The 19,760-nt window shown below is 49.1% G+C and overlaps 16 non-coding genes across 16 annotated transcripts; 8 read left to right on the forward strand and 8 right to left on the reverse strand.

The window, feature by feature from the left end:
• Positions 1-1,174: 1,174 nt before the first annotated feature.
• On the reverse strand, positions 1,175-1,257 carry trnal-cag (transfer RNA leucine (anticodon CAG)). Its single transcript has one exon. It is a non-coding gene; the product is annotated as a tRNA-Leu (tRNA).
• A 96-nt stretch (positions 1,258-1,353) lies between these two features.
• Positions 1,354-1,427, forward strand: trnam-cau (transfer RNA methionine (anticodon CAU)). The gene has a single exon. It is a non-coding gene; the product is annotated as a tRNA-Met (tRNA).
• A 1,205-nt stretch (positions 1,428-2,632) lies between these two features.
• On the reverse strand, positions 2,633-2,715 carry trnal-cag (transfer RNA leucine (anticodon CAG)). Its single transcript has one exon. It is a non-coding gene; the product is annotated as a tRNA-Leu (tRNA).
• Positions 2,716-2,811: 96 nt separating this feature from the next.
• trnam-cau (transfer RNA methionine (anticodon CAU)) lies at positions 2,812-2,885 on the forward strand. The gene has a single exon. It is a non-coding gene; the product is annotated as a tRNA-Met (tRNA).
• A 1,370-nt stretch (positions 2,886-4,255) lies between these two features.
• Positions 4,256-4,329, forward strand: trnam-cau (transfer RNA methionine (anticodon CAU)). Its single transcript has one exon. It is a non-coding gene; the product is annotated as a tRNA-Met (tRNA).
• Positions 4,330-4,704: 375 nt separating this feature from the next.
• Positions 4,705-4,778, forward strand: trnam-cau (transfer RNA methionine (anticodon CAU)). Its single transcript has one exon. It is a non-coding gene; the product is annotated as a tRNA-Met (tRNA).
• Positions 4,779-7,255: 2,477 nt separating this feature from the next.
• On the forward strand, positions 7,256-7,329 carry trnam-cau (transfer RNA methionine (anticodon CAU)). Its single transcript has one exon. It is a non-coding gene; the product is annotated as a tRNA-Met (tRNA).
• Positions 7,330-7,704: 375 nt separating this feature from the next.
• On the forward strand, positions 7,705-7,778 carry trnam-cau (transfer RNA methionine (anticodon CAU)). Its single transcript has one exon. It is a non-coding gene; the product is annotated as a tRNA-Met (tRNA).
• Positions 7,779-9,698: 1,920 nt separating this feature from the next.
• Positions 9,699-9,781, reverse strand: trnal-cag (transfer RNA leucine (anticodon CAG)). Its single transcript has one exon. It is a non-coding gene; the product is annotated as a tRNA-Leu (tRNA).
• A 1,375-nt stretch (positions 9,782-11,156) lies between these two features.
• Positions 11,157-11,240, reverse strand: trnaa-cgc (transfer RNA alanine (anticodon CGC)). The gene is given in 2 exon segments: positions 11,157-11,191; positions 11,197-11,240. It is a non-coding gene; the product is annotated as a tRNA-Ala (tRNA).
• Positions 11,241-12,615: 1,375 nt separating this feature from the next.
• Positions 12,616-12,698, reverse strand: trnal-cag (transfer RNA leucine (anticodon CAG)). Its single transcript has one exon. It is a non-coding gene; the product is annotated as a tRNA-Leu (tRNA).
• Positions 12,699-14,073: 1,375 nt separating this feature from the next.
• On the reverse strand, positions 14,074-14,156 carry trnal-cag (transfer RNA leucine (anticodon CAG)). The gene has a single exon. It is a non-coding gene; the product is annotated as a tRNA-Leu (tRNA).
• Positions 14,157-14,252: 96 nt separating this feature from the next.
• On the forward strand, positions 14,253-14,326 carry trnam-cau (transfer RNA methionine (anticodon CAU)). The gene has a single exon. It is a non-coding gene; the product is annotated as a tRNA-Met (tRNA).
• A 1,943-nt stretch (positions 14,327-16,269) lies between these two features.
• trnaa-cgc (transfer RNA alanine (anticodon CGC)) lies at positions 16,270-16,353 on the reverse strand. The gene is given in 2 exon segments: positions 16,270-16,304; positions 16,310-16,353. It is a non-coding gene; the product is annotated as a tRNA-Ala (tRNA).
• A 2,113-nt stretch (positions 16,354-18,466) lies between these two features.
• trnal-cag (transfer RNA leucine (anticodon CAG)) lies at positions 18,467-18,549 on the reverse strand. Its single transcript has one exon. It is a non-coding gene; the product is annotated as a tRNA-Leu (tRNA).
• Positions 18,550-18,645: 96 nt separating this feature from the next.
• Positions 18,646-18,719, forward strand: trnam-cau (transfer RNA methionine (anticodon CAU)). Its single transcript has one exon. It is a non-coding gene; the product is annotated as a tRNA-Met (tRNA).
• Positions 18,720-19,760: the final 1,041 nt, after the last annotated feature.

The raw sequence follows: 19,760 nt of genomic DNA on the forward strand, positions 1-19,760 counted from the left end.
GCTTAGACCAGGGGTATCAAACTAAATTCCTTTAGGGCCCGAGCCCTGTAGAGTGTTGTTCCAACCCTTCTCAAACACACAAGGCATGTAGTTTTCAAATGAGCCTGAAGGCCATGATTAGTTGGATCAGGTGTGTTCAATCAGGCTTGAATCTAAACTCTGCAGGTCTCCGGCCTTCCAGGGACTGAGTTTGACACCCGTGGCTAAGAAAGAAAGAGTGAGGTTCTCTGTCCCCTTCCGTGTGGGTTTACCTGTGTCTCCTGGGGGCAAAATGCCACAGCTCCTCTTCAGGGCAGGTGAAATGAGGTTTTGTGGAAAACTGTGAGGTTCCAGGTAAATTCCCTGAATCTCATCCAGCGACATTGCGTGTAGACCCGTGCCATCCTTTTATATACAATGAAGTGAAAATTCTGCATTCATGCTGACTAACACTTAATGAAGGCAGTAATAGCATCCCTCTCATATTCATGTAACACATGGCCACATCCTCCTGAGGTTTTGTGAAGTTTCAAAGGCCATATTGCTGCACTGGCCCGGTCCTGCAGATTTGCCTTATACAAAGTTCGGAAGATTAGACCCTTCCGATCAGAGCAGGCCACACAACTCCTTGTCCAAGCTCTTTGTTTTCTCCAGACTGGGCTACTGTTATGCTCCCTTGGCGGGTCTTCCGGCATGTACTATCAAGCCTCTGCAACTGATCCAGGATGCAGCAGCGAGAGTGGTCTTAAACGAGCCAAAGAAAGCCCACGTCACACCTTTCTTCATAATTTTGCACTGGCTACCAATAGCTGTTCGCATCAGATTCAAGATACTGATGTTTGCCTACAAGATAACCACTGGCTCTGCAGCAATATACCTAAAGTCGCTGGTTCAGACCTATGCTTGCGTTCTGCAAGTGAACGACGCCTCGTGGTGCCATCCCAAAGAGGCACAAAATCACTCTCAAGGACCTTTTCCTGGACTGTTCCCAGCTGGTGGATCGGCTTGCCTATCTCAATTCAATCAGCGGAGGCTTTAACCATTTTCAAAAAGTGTCTAAAAACTCATCCTTGTCTTCAACGCCTGCCCAATGAATACTAGCATTTGCCAAATGCTGTGTTTTGTCAAAGTTAACATCCTGCTGGCTCAACGTAGCAGAAGACTGAAGTCTCTGTCTGCAGCCAAAGGATAGATCTGTCAGAAGTGGGATTCGAACCCACGCCTCCAGGGGAGACTGCGACCTGAACGCAGCGCCTTAGACCGCTCGGCCATCCTGACACCCTTGGTTGGCTAGGGATGGCCTGTTGGAGCCACACCTGAATGCACGGATCTAGAAGCTACTTATTCTCTGTTTGGGCGCCCTTTAGCCCACAAGCCTCGTTGGCGCAGTTAGGCAGCGCGTCAGTCTCATAATCTGAAGGTCGTGAGTTCGAGCCTCACACGGGGCAGAGTGGTGCTTTTTTTCTGATCACTGAGAGCGCTTAGACCAGGGGTATCAAACTAAATTCCTTTAGGGCCCGAGCCCTGTAGAGTGTTGTTCCAACCCTTCTCAAACACACAAGGCATGTAGTTTTCAAATGAGCCTGAAGGCCATGATTAGTTGGATCAGGTGTGTTCAATCAGGCTTGAATCTAAACTCTGCAGGTCTCCGGCCTTCCAGGGACTGAGTTTGACACCCGTGGCTAAGAAAGAAAGAGTGAGGTTCTCTGTCCCCTTCCGTGTGGGTTTACCTGTGTCTCCTGGGGGCAAAATGCCACAGCTCCTCTTCAGGGCAGGTGAAATGAGGTTTTGTGGAAAACTGTGAGGTTCCAGGTAAATTCCCTGAATCTCATCCAGCGACATTGCGTGTAGACCCGTGCCATCCTTTTATATACAATGAAGTGAAAATTCTGCATTCATGCTGACTAACACTTAATGAAGGCAGTAATAGCATCCCTCTCATATTCATGTAACACATGGCCACATCCTCCTGAGGTTTTGTGAAGTTTCAAAGGCCATATTGCTGCACTGGCCCGGTCCTGCAGATTTGCCTTATACAAAGTTCGGAAGATTAGACCCTTCCGATCAGAGCAGGCCACACAACTCCTTGTCCAAGCTCTTTGTTTTCTCCAGACTGGGCTACTGTTATGCTCCCTTGGCGGGTCTTCCGGCATGTACTATCAAGCCTCTGCAACTGATCCAGGATGCAGCAGCGAGAGTGGTCTTAAACGAGCCAAAGAAAGCCCACGTCACACCTTTCTTCATAATTTTGCACTGGCTACCAATAGCTGTTCGCATCAGATTCAAGATACTGATGTTTGCCTACAAGATAACCACTGGCTCTGCAGCAATATACCTAAAGTCGCTGGTTCAGACCTATGCTTGCGTTCTGCAAGTGAACGACGCCTCGTGGTGCCATCCCAAAGAGGCACAAAATCACTCTCAAGGACCTTTTCCTGGACTGTTCCCAGCTGGTGGATCGGCTTGCCTATCTCAATTCAATCAGCGGAGGCTTTAACCATTTTCAAAAAGTGTCTAAAAACTCATCCTTGTCTTCAACGCCTGCCCAATGAATACTAGCATTTGCCAAATGCTGTGTTTTGTCAAAGTTAACATCCTGCTGGCTCAACGTAGCAGAAGACTGAAGTCTCTGTCTGCAGCCAAAGGATAGATCTGTCAGAAGTGGGATTCGAACCCACGCCTCCAGGGGAGACTGCGACCTGAACGCAGCGCCTTAGACCGCTCGGCCATCCTGACACCCTTGATTGGCTAGGGATGGCCAGTTGAAGGCACACCTGAATGCAAGGATCTAGAAGCTACTTATTCTCTGTTTGGGCGCCTTTTATCCAACAAGCCTCGTTGGCGCAGTTAGGCAGTGCGTCAGTCTCATAATCTGAAGGTCGTGAGTTTGAGCCTCACACGGGGCAGAGTGGTGCTTTTTTTCTGATCACTGAGAGCGCTTAGACCAGGGGTATCAAACTAAATTCCTTTAGGGCCCGAGCCCTGTAGAGTGTTGTTCCAACCCTTCTCAAACACACAAGGCATGTAGTTTTCAAATGAGCCTGAAGGCCATGATTAGTTGGATCAGGTGTGTTCAATCAGGCTTGAATCTAAACTCTGCAGGTCTCCGGCCTTCCAGGGACTGAGTTTGACACCCGTGGATTAGAAAGAAAGAGTGAGGTTCTCTGTCCCCTTCCGTGTGGGTTTCCCTGTGTCTCCTGGGGGCAAAAGGCCACAGCTCCTCTTCAGGGCAGGTGAAATGATGTTTTGTGGAAAACTGTGAGGTTCCAGGTAAATTCCCTGAATCTCATCCAGCGACATTGCGTGTAGACCCGTGCCATCCTTTCATATACAATGAAGTGAAAATTCTGCATTCATGCTGGCTAACACTGCATGAAGGCAGTAATAGAATCCCTCTCATATTCATGTAACACATGGCCACGTCGTCCTGAGGTTTTGTGAAGTTTCAAAGGCCATATTGCTGCACTGGCCCGGTCCTGCAGATTTGCCTTATACAACGTTCGGGAGATTAGACCCTTCCGATCAGAGCAGGCCACACAACTCCTTGTCCAAGCTCTTTGTTTTCTCCAGACTGGGCTACTGTTATGCTCCCTTGGCGGGTCTTCCGGCACGTACTATCAAGCCTCTGCAACTGATCCAGTATGCAGCAGCGAGAGTGGTCTTCAACGAGCCAAAGAAAGCCCACGTCACACCTCTCTTCATAATTTTGCACTGGCTACCAATAGCTGTTCGCATCAGATTCAAGATACTGATGTTTGCCTACAAGATAACCACTGGCTCTGCAGCAATATACCTAAAGTCGCTGGTTCAGACCTATGCTTGTGTTCTGCAAGTGAACGACGCCTCGTGGTGCCATCCCAAAGAGGCACAAAATCACTCTCAAGGACCTTTTCCTGGACTGTTCCCAGCTGGTGGATCGGCTTGCCTATCTCAATTCAATCAGCGGAGGCTTTAACCATTTTCAAAAAGTGTCTAAAAACTCATCCTTGTCTTCAACGCCAGCCCAATGAATACTAGCATTTGCCAAATGCTGTGTTTTGTCAAAGTTAACGCCCTGCTGGCTCAACGTAGCAGAAGACTGAAGTCTCTGTCTGCAGCCAAAGGATAGATCTGTCAGAAGTGGGATTCGAACCCACGCCTCCAGGGGAGACTGCGACCTGAACCGCTCGGCCATCCTGACACACTTGGTTGGCTAGGGATGGCCTGTTGGAGCCACACCTGAATGCACGGATCTAGAAGCTACTTATTCTCTGTTTGGGCGCCCTTTAGCCCACAAGCCTCGTTGGCGCAGTTAGGCAGCGCGTCAGTCTCATAATCTGAAGGTCGTGAGTTCGAGCCTCACACGGGGCAGAGTGGTGCTTTTTTCTGATCACTGAGAGCGCTTAGACCAGGGGTATCAAACTAAATTCCTTTAGGGACAACGCCCTGTAGAGTGTTCTTCCAACCCTTCTCAAACACACAAGGCATGTAGTTTTCAAACGAGCCTGAAGGCCATGATTAGCTGGATCAGGTGTGTTCAATCAGGCTTGAATCTAAACTCTGCAGGTATCCGGCCTTCCAGGGACTGAGTTTGACACCCGTGGCTTAGAAAGAAAGAGTGAGTTTCTCTGTCCGCTCGGCCATCCTGACACACTTGGTTGGCTAGGGATGGCCTGTTGGAGCCACACATGAATGCACGGATCTAGAAGCTACTTATTCTCTGTTTGGGCGCCCTTTAGCCCACAAGCCTCGTTGGCGCAGTTAGGCAGCGCGTCAGTCTCATAATCTGAAGGTCGTGAGTTCGAGCCTCACACGGGGCAGAGTGGTGCTTTTTTCTGATCACTGAGAGCGCTTAGACCAGGGGTATCAAACTAAATTCCTTTAGGGACCACGCCCTGTAGAGTGTTCTTCCAACCCTTCTCAAACACACAAGGCATGTAGTTTTCAAACGAGCCTGAAGGCCATGATTAGCTGGATCAGGTGTGTTCAATCAGGCTTGAATCTAAACTCTGCAGGTATCCGGCCTTCCAGGGACTGAGTTTGACACCCGTGGCTTAGAAAGAAAGAGTGAGTTTCTCTGTCCCCTTCCGTGTGGGTTTCCCTGTGTCTCCTGGGGGCAAAAGGCCACAGCTCCTCTTCAGGGCAGGTGAAATGATGTTTTGTGGAAAACTGTGAGGTTCCAGGTAAATTCCCTGAATCTCATCCAGCGACATTGCGTGTAGACCCGTGCCATCCTTTTATATACAATGAAGTGAAAATTCTGCATTCATGCTGGCTAACACTGAATGAAGGCAGTAATAGCATCCCTCTCATATTCATGTAACACATGGCCACATCCTCCTGAGGTTTTGTGAAGTTTCAAAGGCCATATTGCTGCACTGGCCCGGTCCTGCAGATTTGCCTTATACAAAGTTCGGAAGATTAGACCCTTCCGATCAGAGCAGGCCACACAACTCCTTGTCCAAGCTCTTTGTTTTCTCCAGACTGGGCTACTGTTATGCTCCCTTGGCGGGTCTTCCGGCACGTACTATCAAGCCTCTGCAACTGATCCAGGATGAAGCAGCGAGAGTGGTCTTAAACGAGCCAAAGAAAGCCCACGTCACACCTCTCTTCATAATTTTGCACTGGCTACCAATAGTTGTTCGCATCAGATTCAAGATACTGATGTTTGCCTACAAGATAACCACTGGCTCTGCAGCAATATGCCTAAAGTCGCTGGTTCAGACCTATGCTTGCGTTCTGCAAGTGAACGACGCCTCGTGGTGCCATCCCAAAGAGGCACAAAATCACTCTCAAGGACCTTTTCCTGGACTGTTCCCAGCTGGTGGATCGGCTTGCCATCTCAATTCGAGCAGCGGAGGCTTTAACCATTTTCAAAAAGTGTCTAAAAACTCATCCTTGTCTTGAGTTCGAGCCTCACACGGGGCAGAGTGGTGCTATTTTCTGATCACTGAGAGTGCTTAGACCAGGGGTATCAAACTAAATTCCTTTAGGGCCCGAGCCCTGTAGAGTGTTGTTCCAACCCTTCTCAAACACACAAGGCATGTAGTTTTCAAATGAGCCTGAAGGCCATGATTAGTTGGATCAGGTGTGTTCAATCAGGCTTGAATCTAAACTCTGCAGGTCTCCGGCCTTCCAGGGACTGAGTTTGACACCCGTGGCTTAGAAAGAAAGAGTGAGGTTCTCTGTCCCCTTCCGTGTGGGTTTCCCTGTGTCTCCTGGGGGCAAAAGGCCACAGCTCCTCTTCAGGGCAGGTGAAATGATGTTTTGTGGAAAACTGTGAGGTTCCAGGTAAATTCCCTGAATCTCATCCAGCGACATTGCGTGTAGACCCGTGCCATCCTTTTATATACAATGAAGTGAAAATTCTGCATTCATGCTGGCTAACACTGCATGAAGGCAGTAATAGAATCCCTCTCATATTCATGTAACACATGGCCACGTCGTCCTGAGGTTTTGTGAAGTTTCAAAGGCCATATTGCTGCACTGGCCCGGTCCTGCAGATTTGCCTTATACAACGTTCGGGAGATTAGACCCTTCCGATCAGAGCAGGCCACACAACTCCTTGTCCAAGCTCTTTGTTTTCTCCAGACTGGGCTACTGTTATGCTCCCTTGGCGGGTCTTCCGGCACGTACTATCAAGCCTCTGCAACTGATCCAGTATGCAGCAGCGAGAGTGGTCTTCAACGAGCCAAAGAAAGCCCACGTCACACCTCTCTTCATAATTTTGCACTGGCTACCAATAGCTGTTCGCATCAGAATCAAGATACTGATGTTTGCCTACAAGATAACCACTGGCTCTGCAGCAATATACCTAAAGTCGCTGGTTCAGACCTATGCTTGTGTTCTGCAAGTGAACGACACCTCGTGGTGCCATCCCAAAGAGGCACAAAATCACTCTCAAGGACCTTTTCCTGGACTGTTCCCAGCTGGTGGATCGGCTTGCCTATCTCAATTCAATCAGCGGAGGCTTTAACCATTTTCAAAAAGTGTCTAAAAACTCATCCTTGTCTTCAACGCCAGCCCAATGAATACTAGCATTTGCCAAATGCTGTGTTTTGTCAAAGTTAACGCCCTGCTGGCTCAACGTAGCAGAAGACTGAAGTCTCTGTCTGCAGCCAAAGGATAGATCTGTCAGAAGTGGGATTCGAACCCACGCCTCCAGGGGAGACTGCGACCTGAACCGCTCGGCCATCCTGACACACTTGGTTGGCTAGGGATGGCCTGTTGGAGCCACACCTGAATGCACGGATCTAGAAGCTACTTATTCTCTGTTTGGGCGCCCTTTAGCCCACAAGCCTCGTTGGCGCAGTTAGGCAGCGCGTCAGTCTCATAATCTGAAGGTCGTGAGTTCGAGCCTCACACGGGGCAGAGTGGTGCTTTTTTCTGATCACTGAGAGCGCTTAGACCAGGGGTATCAAACTAAATTCCTTTAGGGACCACGCCCTGTAGAGTGTTCTTCCAACCCTTCTCAAACACACAAGGCATGTAGTTTTCAAACGAGCCTGAAGGCCATGATTAGCTGGATCAGGTGTGTTCAATCAGGCTTGAATCTAAACTCTGCAGGTATCCGGCCTTCCAGGGACTGAGTTTGACACCCGTGGCTTAGAAAGAAAGAGTGAGTTTCTCTGTCCGCTCGGCCATCCTGACACACTTGGTTGGCTAGGGATGGCCTGTTGGAGTCACACATGAATGCACGGATCTAGAAGCTACTTATTCTCTGTTTGGGCGCCCTTTAGCCCACAAGCCTCGTTGGCGCAGTTAGGCAGCGCGTCAGTCTCATAATCTGAAGGTCGTGAGTTCGAGCCTCACACGGGGCAGAGTGGTGCTTTTTTCTGATCACTGAGAGCGCTTAGACCAGGGGTATCAAACTAAATTCCTTTAGGGACCACGCCCTGTAGAGTGTTCTTCCAACCCTTCTCAAACACACAAGGCATGTAGTTTTCAAACGAGCCTGAAGGCCATGATTAGCTGGATCAGGTGTGTTCAATCAGGTTTGAATCTAAACTCTGCAGGTATCCGGCCTTCCAGGGACTGAGTTTGACACCCGTGGCTTAGAAAGAAAGAGTGAGTTTCTCTGTCCCCTTCCGTGTGGGTTTCCCTGTGTCTCCTGGGGGCAAAAGGCCACAGCTCCTCTTCAGGGCAGGTGAAATGATGTTTTGTGGAAAACTGTGAGGTTCCAGGTAAATTCCCTGAATCTCATCCAGCGACATTGCGTGTAGACCCGTGCCATCCTTTTATATACAATGAAGTGAAAATTCTGCATTCATGCTGGCTAACACTGAATGAAGGCAGTAATAGCATCCCTCTCATATTCATGTAACACATGGCCACATCCTCCTGAGGTTTTGTGAAGTTTCAAAGGCCATATTGCTGCACTGGCCCGGTCCTGCAGATTTGCCTTATACAAAGTTCGGAAGATTAGACCCTTCCGATCAGAGCAGGCCACACAACTCCTTGTCCAAGCTCTTTGTTTTCTCCAGACTGGGCTACTGTTATGCTCCCTTGGCGGGTCTTCCGGCACGTACTATCAAGCCTCTGCAACTGATCCAGGATGCAGCAGCGAGAGTGGTCTTAAACGAGCCAAAGAAAGCCCACGTCACACCTCTCTTCATAATTTTGCACTGGCTACCAATAGCTGTTCGCATCAGATTCAAGATACTGATGTTTGCCTACAAGATAACCACTGGCTCTGCAGCAATATACCTAAAGTCGCTGGTTCAGACCTATGCTTGCGTTCTGCAAGGGACTGAGTTTGACACCCGTGGCTAAGAAAGAAAGAGTGAGGTTCTCTGTCCCCTTCCGTGTGGGTTTCCCTGTGTCTCCTGGGGGCAAAATGCCACAGCTCCTCTTCAGGGCAGGTGAAATGAGGTTTTGTGGAAAACTGTGAGGTTCCAGGTAAATTCCCTGAATCTCATCCAGCGACATTGCGTGTAGACCCGTGCCATCCTTTCATATACAATGAAGTGAAAATTCTGCATTCATGCTGGCTAACACTGCATGAAGGCAGTAATAGAATCCCTCTCATATTCATGTAACACATGGCCACGTCGTCCTGAGGTTTTGTGAAGTTTCAAAGGCCATATTGCTGCACTGGCCCGGTCCTGCAGATTTGCCTTATACAACGTTCGGGAGATTAGACCCTTCCGATCAGAGCAGGCCACACAACTCCTTGTCCAAGCTCTTTGTTTTCTCCAGACTGGGCTACTGTTATGCTCCCTTGGCGGGTCTTCCGGCACGTACTATCAAGCCTCTGCAACTGATCCAGGATGCAGCAGCGAGAGTGGTCTTAAACGAGCCAAAGAAAGCCCACGTCACACCTCTCTTCATAATTTTGCACTGGCTACCAATAGCTGTTCGCATCAGATTCAAGATACTGATGTTTGCCTACAAGATAACCACTGGCTCTGCAGCAATATAACTAAAGTCGCTGGTTCAGACCTATGCTTGCGTTCTGCAAGTGAACGACGCCTCGTGGTGCCATCCCAAAGAGGCACAAAATCACTCTCAAGGACCTTTTCTTGGACTGTTCCCAGCTGGTGGATCGGCTTGCCTATCTCAACTCAAACAGCGGAGGCTTTAACCATTTTCAAAAAGTGTCTAAAAACTCATCCTTGTCTTCAACGGCTGCCCAATGAATACTAGCATTTGCCAAAATGCTGTGTTTTGTCAAAGTTAACATCCTGCTGGCTCAACGTAGCAGAAGACTGAAGTCTCTGTCTGCAGCCAAAGGATAGATCTGTCAGAAGTGGGATTCGAACCCACGCCTCCAGGGGAGACTGCGACCTGAACGCAGCGCCTTAGACCGCTCGGCCATCCTGACACCCTTGATTGGCTAGGGATGGCCTGTTGGAGCCACACCTGAATGCAAGGATCTAGAAGCTACTTATTCTCTGTTTGGGCGCCCTTTATCCCACAAGCCTCGTTGGCGCAGTTAGGCAGTGCGTCAGTCTCATAATCTGAAGGTCGTGAGTTCGAGCCTCAAACGGGGCAGAGTGGTGCTTTTTTTCTGATCACTGAGAGCGCTTAGACCAGGGGTATCAAACTAAATTCCTTTAGGGCCCGAGCCCTGTAGAGTGTTCTTCCAACCCTTCTCAAACACACAAGGCATGTAGTTTTCAAATGAGCCTGAAGGCCATGATTAGTTGGATCAGGTGTGTTCAATCAGGCTTGAATCTAAACTCTGCAGGTATCCGGCCTTCCAGGGACTGAGTTTGACACCCGTGGCTTAGAAAGAAAGAGTGAGGTTCTCTGTCCCCTTCCGTGTGGGTTTCCCTGTGTCTCCTGGGGGCAAAAGGCCACAGCTCCTCTTCAGGGCAGGTGAAATGATGTTTTGTGGAAAACTGTGAGGTTCCAGGTAAATTCCCTGAATCTCATCCAGCGACATTGCGTGTAGACCCGTGCCATCCTTTTATATACAATGAAGTGAAAATTCTGCATTCATGCTGGCTAACACTGAATGAAGGCAGTAATAGCATCCCTCTCATATTCATGTAACACATGGCCACATCCTCCTGAGATTTTGTGAAGTTTCAAAGGCCATATTGCTGCACTGGCCCGGTCCTGCAGATTTGCCTTATACAAAGTTCGGAAGATTAGACCCTTCCGATCAGAGCAGGCCACACAACTCCTTGTCCAAGCTCTTTGTTTTCTCCAGACTGGGCTACTGTTATGCTCCCTTGGCGGGTCTTCCGGCACGTACTATCAAGCCTCTGCAACTGATCCAGGATGAAGCAGCGAGAGTGGTCTTAAATGAGCCAAAGAAAGCCCACGTCACACCTCTCTTCATAATTTTGCACTGGCTACCAATAGCTGTTCGCATCAGATTCAAGATACTGATGTTTGCCTACAAGATAACCACTGGCTCTGCAGCAATATACCTAAAGTCGCTGGTTCAGACCTATGCTTGCGTTCTGCAAGTGAATGACGCCTCGTGGTGCCATCCCAAAGAGGCACAAAATCACTCTCAAGGACCTTTTCCTGGACTGTTCCCAGCTGGTGGATCGGCTTGCCTATCTCAATTCGAGCAGCGGAGGCTTTAACCATTTTCAAAAAGTGTCTAAAAACTCATCCTTGTCTTCAACGCCTACCCAATGAATACTAGCATTTGCCAAATGCTGTGTTTTGTCAAAGTTAACGCCCTGCTGGCTCAACGTAGCAGAAGACTGAAGTCTCTGTCTGCAGCCAGAGGATAGATCTGTCAGAAGTGGGATTCGAACCCACGCCTCCAGGGTAGACTGCGAACCTGAATGCAGCGCCTTAGACCGCTCGGCCATCCTGACACACTTGGTTGGCTAGGGATGGCCTGTTGGAGCCACACCTGAATGCACAGATCTAGAAGCTACTTATTCTCTGTTTGGGCGCCCTTTAGCCCACAAGCCTCGTTGGCGCAGTTAGGCAGTGCGTCAGTCTCATAATCTGAAGGTCGTGAGTTCGAGCCTCAAACGGGGCAGAGTGGTGCTTTTTTTCTGATCACTGAGAGCGCTTAGACCAGGGGTATCAAACTAAATTCCTTTAGGGCCCGAGCCCTGTAGAGTGTTCTTCCAACCCTTCTCAAACACACAAGGCATGTAGTTTTCAAATGAGCCTGAAGGCCATGATTAGTTGGATCAGGTGTGTTCAATCAGGCTTGAATCTAAACTCTGCAGGTCTCCGGCCTTCCAGGGACTGAGTTTGACACCCGTGGCTTAGAAAGAAAGAGTGAGGTTCTCTGTCCCCTTCCGTGTGGGTTTCCCTGTGTCTCCTGGGGGCAAAAGGCCACAGCTCCTCCTCAGGGCAGGTGAAATGATGTTTTGTGGAAAACTGTGAGGTTCCAGGTAAATTCCCTGAATCTCAACCAGCGACATTGCGTGTAGACCCGTGCCATCCTTTTATATACAATGAAGTGAAAATTCTGCATTCATGCTGGCTAACACTGAATGAAGGCAGTAATAGCATCCCTCTCATATTCATGTAACACATGGCCACATCCTCCTGAGGTTTTGTGAAGTTTCAAAGGCCATATTGCTGCACTGGCCCGGTCCTGCAGATTTGCCTTATACAAAGTTCGGAAGATTAGACCCTTCCGATCAGAGCAGGCCACACAACTCCTTGTCCAAGCTCTTTGTTTTCTCCAGACTGGGCTACTGTTATGCTCCCTTGGCGGGTCTTCCGGCACGTACTATCAAGCCTCTGCAACTGATCCAGGATGCAGCAGCGAGAGTGGTCTTAAACGAGCCAAAGAAAGCCCACGTCACACCTCTCTTCATAATTTTGCACTGGCTACCAATAGCTGTTCGCATCAGATTCAAGATACTGATGTTTGCCTACAAGATAACCACTGGCTCTGCAGCAATATACCTAAAGTCGCTGGTTCAGACCTATGCTTGCGTTCTGCAAGTGAACGACGCCTCGTGGTGCCATCCCAAAGAGGCACAAAATCACTCTCAAGGACCTTTTCCTGGACTGTTCCCAGCTGGTGGATCGGCTTGCCTATCTCAATTCAATCAGCGGAGGATTTAACCACTTTCAAAAAGTGTCTAAAAACTCATCCTTGTCTTCAACGCCTACCCAATGAATACTAGCATTTGCCAAATGCTGTGTTTTGTCAAAGTTAACATCCTGCTGGCTCAACGTAGCAGAAGACTGAAGTCTCTGTCTGCAGCCAAAGGATAGATCTGTCAGAAGTGGGATTCGAACCCACGCCTCCAGGGGAGACTGCGACCTGAACGCAGCGCCTTAGACCGCTCGGCCATCCTGACACCCTTGATTGGCTAGGGATTGCCTGTTGGAGCCACACCTGAATGCAAGGATCTAGAAGCTACTTATTCTCTGTTTGGGCGCCCTTTATCCCACAAGCCTCGTTGGCGCAGTTAGGCAGCGCGTCAGTCTCATAATCTGAAAGTAGTGAGTTCGAGCCTCACAGGGGGCAGAGTGGTGCTTTTTTTCTGATCACTGAGAGCGCTTAGACCAGGGGTATCAAACTAAATTCCTTTAGGGCCCGAGCCCTGTAGAGTGTTGTTCCAACCCTTCTCAAACACACAAGGCATGTAGTTTTCAAATGAGCCTGAAGGCCATGATTAGTTGGATCAGGTGTGTTCAATCAGGCTTGAATCTAAACTCTGCAGGTCTCCGGCCTTCCAGGGACTGAGTTTGACACCCGTGGCTTAGAAAGAAAGAGTGCGGTTCTCTGTCCCCTTCCGTGTGGGTTTCCCTGTGTCTCCTGGGGGCAAAAGGCCACAGCTCCTCTTCAGGGCAGGTGAAATGATGTTTTGTGGAAAACTGTGAGGTTCCAGGTAAATTCCCTGAATCTCATCCAGCGACATTGCGTGTAGACCCGTGCCATCCTTTCATATACAATGAAGTGAAAATTCTGCATTCATGCTGGCTAACACTGCATGAAGGCAGTAATAGAATCCCTCTCATATTCATGTAACACATGGCCACGTCGTCCTGAGGTTTTGTGAAGTTTCAAAGGCCATATTGCTGCACTGGCCCGGTCCTGCAGATTTGCCTTATACAACGTTCGGGAGATTAGACCCTTCCGATCAGAGCAGGCCACACAACTCCTTGTCCAAGCTCTTTGTTTTCTCCAGACTGGGCTACTGTTATGCTCCCTTGGCGGGTCTTCCGGCACGTACTATCAAGCCTCTGCAACTGATCCAGTATGCAGCAGCGAGAGTGGTCTTCAACGAGCCAAAGAAAGCCCACGTCACACCTCTCTTCATAATTTTGCACTGGCTACCAATAGCTGTTCGCATCAGATTCAAGATACTGATGTTTGCCTACAAGATAACCACTGGCTCTGCAGCAATATACCTAAAGTCGCTGGTTCAGACCTATGCTTGTGTTCTGCAAGTGAACGACGCCTCGTGGTGCCATCCCAAAGAGGCACAAAATCACTCTCAAGGACCTTTTCCTGGACTGTTCCCAGCTGGTGGATCGGCTTGCCTATCTCAATTCAATCAGCGGAGGCTTTAACCATTTTCAAAAAGTGTCTAAAAACTCATCCTTGTCTTCAACGCCAGCCCAATGAATACTAGCATTTGCCAAATGCTGTGTTTTGTCAAAGTTAACGCCCTGCTGGCTCAACGTAGCAGAAGACTGAAGTCTCTGTCTGCAGCCAAAGGATAGATCTGTCAGAAGTGGGATTCGAACCCACGCCTCCAGGGGAGACTGCGACCTGAACGCAGCGCCTTAGACCGCTCGGCCATCCTGACACACTTGGTTGGCTAGGGATGGCCTGTTGGAGCCACACCTGAATGCACGGATCTAGAAGCTACTTATTCTCTGTTTGGGCGCCCTTTAGCCCACAAGCCTCGTTGGCGCAGTTAGGCAGCGCGTCAGTCTCATAATCTGAAGGTCGTGAGTTCGAGCCTCACACGGGGCAGAGTGGTGCTTTTTTCTGATCACTGAGAGCGCTTAGACCAGGGGTATCAAACTAAATTCCTTTAGGGACCACGCCCTGTAGAGTGTTCTTCCAACCCTTCTCAAACACACAAGGCATGTAGTTTTCAAACGAGCCTGAAGGCCATGATTAGCTGGATCAGGTGTGTTCAATCAGGCTTGAATCTAAACTCTGCAGGTATCCGGCCTTCCAGGGACTGAGTTTGACACCCGTGGCTTAGAAAGAAAGAGTGAGTTTCTCTGTCCCCTTCCGTGTGGGTTTCCCTGTGTCTCCTGGGGGCAAAAGGCCACAGCTCCTCTTCAGGGCAGGTGAAATGATGTTTTGTGGAAAACTGTGAGGTTCCAGGTAAATTCCCTGAATCTCATCCAGCGACATTGCGTGTAGACCCGTGCCATCCTTTTATATACAATGAAGTGAAAATTCTGCATTCATGCTGGCTAACACTGAATGAAGGCAGTAATAGCATCCCTCTCATATTCATGTAACACATGGCCACATCCTCCTGAGGTTTTGTGAAGTTTCAAAGGCCATATTGCTGCACTGGCCCGGTCCTGCAGATTTGCCTTATACAAAGTTCGGAAGATTAGACCCTTCCGATCAGAGCAGGCCACACAACTCCTTGTCCAAGCTCTTTGTTTTCTCCAGACTGGGCTACTGTTATGCTCCCTTGGCGGGTCTTCCGGCACGTACTATCAAGCCTCTGCAACTGATCCAGGATGCAGCAGCGAGAGTGGTCTTAAACGAGCCAAAGAAAGCCCACGTCACACCTCTCTTCATAATTTTGCACTGGCTACCAATAGCTGTTCGCATCAGATTCAAGATACTGATGTTTGCCTACAAGATAACCACTGGCTCTGCAGCAATATACCTAAAGTCGCTGGTTCAGACCTATGCTTGCGTTCTGCAAGTGAACGACGCCTCGTCGTTCCAGGGACTGAGTTTGACACCCGTGGCTAAGAAAGAAAGAGTGAGGTTCTCTGTCCCCTTCCGTGTGGGTTTCCCTGTGTCTCCTGGGGGCAAAATGCCACAGCTCCTCTTCAGGGCAGGTGAAATGAGGTTTTGTGGAAAACTGTGAGCTTCCAGGTAAATTCCCTGAATCTCATCCAGCGACATTGCGTTTAGACCCGTGCCATCCTTTCATATACAATGAAGTGAAAATTCTGCATTCATGCTGGCTAACACTGCATGAAGGCAGTAATAGAATCCTTCTCATATTCATGTAACACATGGCCACGTCGTCCTGAGGTTTTGTGAAGTTTCAAAGGCCATATTGCTGCAATTGGCCCGGTCCTGCAGATTTGCCTTATACAACGTTCGGGAGATTAGACCCTTCCGATCAGAGCAGGCCACACAACTCCTTGTCCAAGCTCTTTGTTTTCTCCAGACTGGGCTACTGTTATGCTCCCTTGGCGGGTCTTCCGGCACGTACTATCAAGCCTCTGCAACTGATCCAGGATGCAGCAGCGAGAGTGGTCTTCAACGAGCCAAAGAAAGCCCACGTCACACATCTCTTCATAATTTTGCACTGGCTACCAATAGCTGTTCGCATCAGATTCAAGATACTGATGTTTGCCTACAAGATAACCACTGGCTCTGCAGCAATATACCTAAAGTCGCTGGTTCAGACCTATGCTTGCGTTCTGCAAGTGAACGACGCCTCGTGGTGCCATCCCAAAGAGGCACAAAATCACTCTCAAGGACCTTTTCCTGGACTGTTCCCAGCTGGTGGATCGGCTTGCCTATCTCAATTCAATCAGCGGAGGCTTTAACCATTTTCAAAAAGTGTCTAAAAACTCATCCTTGTCTTCAACGCCTGCCCAATGAATACTAGCATTTGCCAAATGCTGTGTTTTGTCAAAGTTAACGCCCTGCTGGCTCAACGTAGCAGAAGACTGAAGTCTCTGTCTGCAGTCAGAGGATAGATCTGTCAGAAGTGGGATTCGAACCCACGCCTCCAGGGTAGACTGCGAACCTGAACGCAGCGCCTTAGACCGCTCGGCCATCCTGACACACTTGGTTGGCTAGGGATGGCCTGTTGGAGCCACACCTGAATGCAAGGATCTAGAAGCTACTTATTCTCTGTTTGGGCGCCCTTTATCCCACAAGCCTCGTTGGCGCAGTTAGGCAGCGTGTCAGTCTCATAATCTGAAGGTAGTGAGTTCGAGCCTCACACGGCGCAGAGTGGTGCTTTTTTTCTGATCACTGAGAGCGCTTAAACCAGGGGTATCAAACCAAATTCCTTTAGGGCCCGAGCCCTGTAGAGTGTTGTTCCAACCCTTCTCAAACACACAAGGCATGTAGTTTTCAAATGAGCCTGAAGGCCATGATTAGTTGGATCAGGTGTGTTCAATCAGGCTTGAATCTAAACTCTGCAGGTCTCCGGCCTTCCAAGGACTGAGTTTGACACCCGTGGATTAGAAAGAAAGAGTGAGGTTCTCTGTCCCCTTCCGTGTGGGTTTCCCTGTGTCTCAAGGGGGCAAAAGGCCACAGCTCCTCTTCAGGGAAGGTGAAATGATGTTTTGTGGAAAACTGTGAGGTGCGAGATAAATTCCCTGAATCTCATCCAGCGACATTGCGTGTAGACCCGTGCCATCCTTTTGTACACAATGAAGTGAAAATACTGCATTCATGCTGGCTAACACTGAATGAAGGCAGTAATAGCATCCCTCTCATATTCATGTAACACATGGCCACATCCTCCTGAGGTTTTGTGAAGTTTCAATGGCCATATTGCTGCACTGGCCCGGTCCTGCAGATTTGCCTTATACAAAGTTCGGAAGTTTAGACCCTTCCGATCAGAGCAGGCCACACAACTCCTTGTCCAAGCTCTTTGTTTTCTCCAGACTGGGCTACTGTTATGCTCCCTTGGCGGGTCTTCCGGCACGTACTATCAAGCCTCTGCAACTGATCCAGGATGCAGCAGCGAGAGTGGTCTTAAACGAGCCAAAGAAAGCCCACGTCACACCTTTCTTCATAATTTTGCACTGGCTACCAATAGCTGTTCGCATCAGATTCAAGATACTGATGTTTGCCTACAAGATAACCACTGGCTCTGCAGCAATATACCTAAAGTCGCTGGTTCAGACCTATGCTTGCGTTCTGCAAGTGAACGACGCCTCGTCGTTCCAGGGACTGAGTTTGACACCCGTGGCTAAGAAAGAAAGAGTGAGGTTCTCTGTCCCCTTCCGTGTGGGTTTACCTGTGTCTCCTGGGGGCAAAATGCCACAGCTCCTCTTCAGGGCAGGTGAAATGAGGTTTTGTGGAAAACTGTGAGGTTCCAGGTAAATTCCCTGAATCTCATCAAGCGACATTGCGTGTAGACCCGTGCCATCCTTTCATATACAATGAAGTGAAAATTCTGCATTCGTGCTGGCTAACACTGCATGAAGGCAGTAATAGAATCCCTCTCATATTCATGTAACACATGGCCACGTCGTCCTGAGGTTTTGTGAAGTTTCAAAGGCCATATTGCTGCACTGGCCCGGTCCTGCAGATTTGCCTTATACAACGTTCGGGAGATTAGACCCTTCCGATCAGAGCAGGCCACACAACTCCTTGTCCAAGCTCTTTGTTTTCTCCAGACTGGGCTACTGTTATGCTCCCTTGGCGGGTCTTCCGGCACGTACTATCAAGCCTCTGCAACTGATCCAGGATGCAGCAGCGAGAGTGGTCTTCAACGAGCCAAAGTAAGCCCACGTCACACCTCTCTTCATAATTTTGCACTGGCTACCAACAGCTGTTCGCATCAGATTCAAGATACTGATGTTTGCCTAGAAGATAACCACTGGCTCTGCAGCAATATACCTAAAGTCGCTGGTTCAGACCTATGCTTGCGTTCTGCAAGTGAACGACGCCTCGTGGTGCCATCCCAAAGAGGCACAAAATCACTCTCAAGGACCTTTTCCTGGACTGTTCCCAGCTGGTGGATCGGCTTGCCTATCTCAATTCAATCAGCGGAGGCTTTAACCATTTTCAAAAAGTGTCTAAAAACTCATCCTTGTCTTCAACGCCTGCCCAATGAATACTAGCATTTGCCAAATGCTGTGTTTTGTCAAAGTTAACGCCCTGCTGGCTCAACGTAGCAGAAGACTGAAGTCTCTGTCTGCAGCCAAAGGATAGATCTGTCAGAAGTGGGATTCGAACCCACGCCTCCAGGGGAGACTGCGACCTGAACGCAGCGCCTTAGACCGCTCGGCCATCCTGACACCCTTGATTGGTTAGGGATGGCCTGTTGGAGTCACACCTGAATGCAAGGATCTAGAAGCTACTTATTCTCTGTTTGGGCGCCCTTTATCCCACAAGCCTCGTTGGCGCAGTTAGGCAGCGCGTCAGTCTCATAATCTGAAGGTCGTGAGTTCGAGCCTCACACGGGGCAGAGTGGTGCTTTTTTTCTGATCACTGAGAGCGCTTAGACCAGGGGTATCAAACTAAATTCCTTTAGGGCCCGAGCCCTGTAGAGTGTTGTTCCAACCCTTCTCAAACACACAAGGCATGTAGTTTTCAAATGAGCCTGAAGGCCATGATTAGTTGGATCAGGTGTGTTCAATCAGGCTTGAATCTAAACTCTGCAGGTCTCCGGCCTTCCAGGGACTGAGTTTGACACCCGTGGCTAAGAAAGAAAGAGTGAGGTTCTCTGTCCCCTTCCGTGTGGGTTTCCCTGTGTCTCCTGGGGGCAAAATGCCACAGCTCATCTTCAGGGCAGGTGAAATGAGGTTTTGTGGAAAACTGTGAGGTTCCAGGTAAATTCCCTGAATCTCATCCAGCGACATTGCGTGTAGACCCGTGCCATCCTTTTATATACAATGAAGTGAAAATTCTGCATTCATGCTGACTAACACTGAATGAAGGCAGTAATAGCATCCCTCTCATATTCATGTAACACATGGCCACATCCTCCTGAGGTTTTGTGAAGTTTCAAAGGCCATATTGCTGCACTGGCCCGGTCCTGCAGATTTGCCTTATACAAAGTTCGGAAGATTAGACCCTTCCGATCAGAGCAGGCCACACAACTCCTTGTCCAAGCTCTTTGTTTTCTCCAGACTGGGCTACTGTTATGCTCCCTTGGCGGGTCTTCCGGCATGTACTATCAAGCCTCTGCAACTGATCCAGGATGCAGCAGCGAGAGTGGTCTTAAACGAGCCAAAGAAAGCCCACGTCACACCTTTCTTCATAATTTTGCACTGGCTACCAATAGCTGGTCGCATCAGATTCAAGATACTGATGTTTGCCTACAAGATAACCACTGGCTCTGCAGCAATATACCTAAAGTCGCTGGTTCAGACCTATGCTTGCGTTCTGCAAGTGAACGACGCCTCGTGGTGCCATCCCAAAGAGGCACAAAATCACTCTCAAGGACCTTTTCCTGGACTGTTCCCAGCTGGTGGATCGGCTTGCCTATCTCAATTCAATCAGCGGA

The sequence above is a fragment of the Carassius carassius genome, chromosome 22 (genome assembly GCF_963082965.1).
Source record: "Carassius carassius chromosome 22, fCarCar2.1, whole genome shotgun sequence".
NCBI lineage: Eukaryota > Metazoa > Chordata > Actinopteri > Cypriniformes > Cyprinidae > Carassius > Carassius carassius.